The sequence below is a fragment of the Dasypus novemcinctus genome, chromosome 9 (assembly GCF_030445035.2).
Source record: "Dasypus novemcinctus isolate mDasNov1 chromosome 9, mDasNov1.1.hap2, whole genome shotgun sequence".
Taxonomy (NCBI): Eukaryota; Metazoa; Chordata; class Mammalia; order Cingulata; family Dasypodidae; genus Dasypus; species Dasypus novemcinctus.
In genome coordinates, this window is record NC_080681.1 from 98,349,571 (window position 1) to 98,355,452 (window position 5,882).

At 48.6% G+C, this 5,882-nt stretch overlaps 1 long non-coding RNA gene across 1 annotated transcript; it reads left to right on the top strand.

Moving 5' to 3' along the window:
• Positions 1-2,101: 2,101 nt before the first annotated feature.
• LOC131279796 (uncharacterized) lies at positions 2,102-5,202 on the top strand. Its single transcript, XR_009187250.1, has 2 exons — positions 2,102-2,145; positions 2,322-5,202. It is a non-coding gene; the product is annotated as an uncharacterized lncRNA (long non-coding RNA).
• The last annotated feature ends 680 nt before the right edge of the window (positions 5,203-5,882 follow it).

Sequence of the window (5,882 nt, forward strand, 5' to 3'; positions counted from 1 at the left end):
TTTCAACTCACACTTACGTAGTCAAGATTTCCCTCCTTTGTCCCTCTCTCCTCTGGTCAGTGTCGACTCTTTGCCTGGTGTCCTAAATCCTAGAAGATCTTTTTCTAGGCTGTTTCAGTCTGTCCTCTAGCTATTTTTCTGGAGAAGAGAGTCCCTTGTCTTTCTAGTCTGCCGTCTTCCCAGAAGTCCCTTTTTTTAAATTTAACTTACTTTTGAAAACCCAGTTCAAAACCTCTGTTAGCTTTAAAGAAGCACAAGTGGTCACACAAAATGATTGAAGTAGCTCAAATTCTGTTTCTTTATGTTTACAATCACTGTGTTATCATTGTTTATTCTGAAACTACTATTTGAACTCAGGGATATGTAGTGTCACAGGGCTGGAGACACAACTGAGTCCAAAGGGAGCTCCCAGGATTCTAAACCATTAAGAAATGAATTTCAGGATGTGGCTGGGGCGATTGGGCTCTGCCTACCATATGGGAGGTCTGTGGTTCAGTTCCCCATGCCTTGTAAAGAAGACAGTGAGTCGTGTGATGGGCAGGCATGGCAAGCTGATGCAACAATATAATGCAATAAGAGACATAAGAAAAACATAAAGAGAGACACAACAATGAAGGGAGCGGAGGTTCCCAGTGCCTCTTAAAGAGGATGAGCAGGACTGTGAGCTGGTGCGATGGGTAGGCACAGCAAGCTGATACAAGATGACATAACAAGAGACACAGGGAAAACATAGAGACACAAGAAAGCAGGGAATGGAGGTGGCTTGAGCAATTAGGTGGCTCCCTCCCACATTGGAGCTCCTGGGTTCAGTTCCTGGTGCCTCCTAAGAGAAACACAGAAGACGAACAGATACAGCAAGTACTAACAATGGGAGGTGGGAAGGTGGGGGGTGGAGAGAGATAAATAAATTTTTTTAAAAAATGGCTTTCAAAATGAACATGAGTAGCTGAGTCTGTGTGTGTCAAGAGGCTGACAGAAAAGTGGGATTTCTCCTAATTAGCTTCCATGTAGAACACAATGTTTATTAAAAGGTCAGTAATAAGTGAGCACTAATTTGAAACTTATACATATATTATTAAACCTCAAAAGTAACCAAAGCAACTGTTTAGACCAACAACATATTCTTTTCAGGAAGAAGTATTTTTTTAATTGACACACTTTGGAATTGCCAGTGCACGGTGATCATTAAAAACAGGCTGACTTTTAGTCACTTTTATTATGGTTCCTAAATTCTCTACTGTCCATGCACCCTCACTGCCTACACTCAGGCACGCCCCTACCATCATCCTGCCCTTGGTAGACATACCAGGATGGGATCTGGACCTGGCAACTAGGGACCAGAGCTGAGTAGGGCGCAAGCTAGCACTCCGCACTAGCCCACCTCCCCAGCGGAGGCATTCAGATTCTCAACCTTTCCTTTAAGGGACCTGCTAATGATTTAACACTTCTCAGGATCACGTCCTACAGGAAGCCTTCTCTGACATTCACTCCCTGCTTGAATCTGGGATAAATGTCATTCCTTTATAGCCCCTTAACTCCTAATCCCTAGTTCCACCACTGCCTCTTACATTGTATGATAATTATAAGTCTCTTTCTACCTCTAGACTGAGCACCTTGAAGGCAAGGCTAGGGTCCTATTTGTCAGTACTGTTCAATGTTCTGGTCACATCTGCACATGTTGGGGGTCCAGAAGGGGGCTGATCTGGGGAAGGAGGTAGTAGTAGTTCAGAGGTGGTGTGGAGCTACCCCAGGATGTCTTGGCCCCTGAGGGGGGGGGCTTGCAACAAAACACTTTCTTCTTATTAGTTAGTTCAAGGAATGCCTCGCTTGTATTGCTAGCCCCAATTTGCAGGTGACGACTTTGAAGCTCGCATTGGTCAAGGGAACAGCCCACAGCTACAGAGCCAGTCGTCAGCAACGCCTGGTTGGGGACTTGCATTTCCCGACCTCTCTGCCAGGACTGCACCTGGTCCTCGGTGGTCACCAGGGCTCCGACCTCACCTATCTTGCCAATGTGCAAGTTTAACCACCAGAGGGAGCCAGATGCCGGTTCATGGGGAAGCTGGGCCCTGGTTTAGGGGTTAGAGTCCTGAGTAGGACTGCCCCGGACTGGAGGGAAGACACTGGTGGAGCCGCGGAATCCGGGTAATGGAGGGATGGGGGGAGGGTTGTAAGAGAACCCGAGTTCAGGAGCGTTGGCTGCTGGGATGGAGGGAGGAGGTGGAGGGAAGGGCATTTGCTGTCTCCTGGCCTTTCCTTGTCTGGCCCTGCTGGGAAAGGGTGGGGTCTCCAGAGAGAGCCTCCTCCTCCGTTCTCTTCAGTCTCGCTCAGGGCCTGGAAGACCGGACATTCTTAAGTCTCCGGGAAGCCAGGAAATCAGACCGGGTGACCAGCCTCCCTGAAGCCTGCGCCAATTCTTCCAAAGCCTGGGACTTCCGGGAAGAGTACCACCGCTGCGCAGGGGATCCACCCACGAACTCACTGAGCACTGCCCCCTCGGAGAACTTGCCCTGCACTCTGCCCTCCTGCCCTTCTGGTTCCGCCCTCGCAGGCAGTGGGACCAGACCCATGCCCTGAGCGCCAGATCTGTGCAAGAAATTGTTATCCAAGGGGAGCCAGGCAGAACTTAGGTCCTGTCTCCCTACACCTGGTCTTCTTCCAGAGTTCCCTTTTTCAGCAAATGACACCACTATCCCTCCAGTGCTTGACCTGGAAAGCTTGGAATCATCCTTCACACCTCCTTCTTTCTCATTTGCACCATCCAACCCAGTCATCCTTTCGCCTCTTCGGTCTCCCTCTTGGTTTCTGCCATTCCCTGGACCAAACGCCCATCATTTCTCACCTGGATTGGTACTCCTGTCAAGACTTCTGGTACTCACTCTAGCACCACCACCACCCCTCCACTGTCCCTTCTCCAGGTATTGGCCCTGCTGCTCTTTTCCAATTGCCAACTGATCATGTCACCCACCCAGTAGCTTCCCAGGATTCTTACAATAAAGATAAATAAGTCAAACTCTTAGCATGACCCAGAAGGTCCTGCATGGTCTGTCCCTCCCACTCCCCTCCTTCCTGCTCCCTGTGTTCCAGCTACTTTGGCCACACTCATCTCAGAGCCTTTGCACATGCTGCGTCCTCTGCCTGGAATCCCACCCCTCTGCCTTAACTCTTACCCCTCCAGAACTCAGGGATACCTTCCCTGACCAAGTCAGAGATCTCATGATTCCTTCTCCCAGCACCACAGACTCCTTCACATTGTACATTGTTTGTAGTATTGTTAGAGGTTGACTTGTGTCCCCCCATAAGACAAGTTCATGTCCTAATCCCCAGTCCTGCGAATGAATGTGACCTTATTTGGAAATAGGGCTCCCCCCCCCCTTTTTTTTTTAGGTACCGGGGCCAGGAATTAAACCTGGGACTTTGTATGTGGGAAGCCGGAACTCACCCACTGAGCCACATCAGCTTCCCTGAGTTGGTTTTTTTGTTTGTTTTGCTTGTTTTTTGTTTTTGTTTTTTCAGGAGGCACTGGGACCAAACCCAGAACCTCCCATGTGGGAGGCGGGTGCTCAGCTACTTGAGCCATATTCACTCTCTCCCAGATATAGGGTCTTTTTTTCTTCCCTCCCCCCGCCCAGTTGTCTGCTCTCTGTGTCCATTCACTGTGTGTTCTTCTGTGTCCCCTTGCATTATTTTCCGCAGCACCAGGAATCTGTGTCTCTTTTTGTTGCATCATCTTGCTGCATCAGCTCTCTGTGGGTGCAGTGCCACTCCTGGGCAGGCTGCGCTCTTTTTGCTTGTGGCGGCTCTCCTTACGGGGCACACTCCTTGCCTATGGGGTTCGCAGGGGACACCCCTGCATGGCAGGGCACTCCTTGTGCGCATCAGCACTGCACGTAGGCCAGCTCACCACACGGGTCAGGAAGCCCTGGGGATCAAACCCTGGACCCTCCATATGATAGGCGGATGCTCTATCAGTTGAGCCATGTCCACTTCCCCCACAATCACTTCTTAATAGTCTCCCAGTTGGCTGACCCCCTAACAATCAATTTCCTACCCAAGAGCTTGAGTGCATTAATAAAAACAACAATCTGATCATGTCACCCTTACTTCTCGTTTAATAGCCATCAGTGGCTTCCCATTGGCCTTGGAAAAAAATCCAAGCTTCTGACCACAGACTTACAAGGCCTTGCTTGGTCTGGCTCACCTCATGCCAAGCTTCTCCTCCTCAGAGGACCTTTCTTAATTCAACAAATATTGAGTGCCTGTTATGTATCAGGTCCTGGGGATTCAGTGGTGAGCAAAAACAGACTCACTGTCATGGGACTTAGTCCTCCAGATACTTGAGCATGCCTCCTTCCCATGCAGGGCCTTTGCACGTGCTTTATCCTCTGCCTGGAAAGTACTTCTCCCTCTCCTCCTTTCTCCATCTTCCTGATTTTGCCCAGTCAACACCTACTCACCCATCTTAGGCCAGCTTAAACACAATTTCTTCAGGGATATCTTGCTCTCAACCTAGGTCAAGTCCTCCTATTAAATGTTCCTATTGCTCTCTATTTTTCCACCTTCATACCATTTACCACATTTTATATATTTTTTAAAGATTTATTTATCTCTCCCTGCCACTGTTCTTGTGTTTTGTGCTCACTGTCTGCTCTCCATGCCCATTCACTGTGCACTCTTCTGTGTCTGCCCATCTTCTCTTTAGGTGGCACTGGGAACTGATCCCGGAACCTTCCAGAATGGGAGAGAAGTGCTCACTCTCTTGTACCACCTCAGCTTGCTGGTCTGCTGCATCTCTTATTGTCTTTCCTCTGTCTCTTTTTGTTGTGTCATCTTGCTGCACAAGCTCTCCATGCAGGCCAGCACTCCATGTGAGTCAGCACTCCGTGTGGGCTGGCACTTCACATGGGCCAGCTTGCCTTCACCAGGAGGTCCTGGGAATCAAACCCCAGATCTCCTATATGACAGATGGAAGCCTAATCCCTTCAGCCACATCCACTTCCCCACATTTTGTGATTTTACATTTGCATCTATAGTTATTTGATGAATGCCCTTCTTTTCACCAGGGAGCTCAGGAGTGCAGGTGCCATGTCTGATTTTTGCTTACCATTGTTTGCCACCAGGGCTTATTTGGTGCCTGGTACATGGGAGGGTTCTACCAGACAATATATTGAATGAATAAATGAATGAGTAAATGTTTTCCCCACGCGAGTGTTCAGGGAGTACCGCTCTTCAGGGAAATATTGGCACCTCTGTCACCGACAGCCCAGCTCTCCAGTCCTATCTATCTACACTCCCCACTGTCACAGGTCCCGACTGCTCCTCTGTCCCAGCTCCACCTCTGGGGCCTCCTATACCTTGACCCTTCCACCTGCAACTCTTCTCCCTGTTTTCCCCTGCACCATGGCTGGCTCCTCATTCCCCTTCAAGTTTAAATGTAACTTTTCAAGGCACACCTTCCCTGAGTGGATCTTCCCTTTCATCCAGTTCATTTCTTTCATTGTCTTACAAGTTGGAAATACATACTTCATCTGTGCCTCCGTGAGTTCGAATGTATTGGGCCATGGGTAACAGAAAAGCCAACTCACAGCAGCTTAAACTATAAGGAAAGTATCTCACGTAATCACAGTTCTAGAGGTAGGACTGGTTTTAGGGTTGGCTGATTCAGCAGCTCAGTGATGTTCTCCCCATCTCTCTGCTCTGCCATCATTGGTGTTGCTTTTGTTCTCAGGTTGGTTAGCAGGATGGATGCAGCAATTCCAGGCATCACATTAAAACCACATATCATACAAGCAGGGTTTTCTCATTAGGTGTATTAGTTAACTATTGCTGTGTAACAAATTATCACAACTTAGGAGGTTAAAAAAACATCATCACACAGTTTC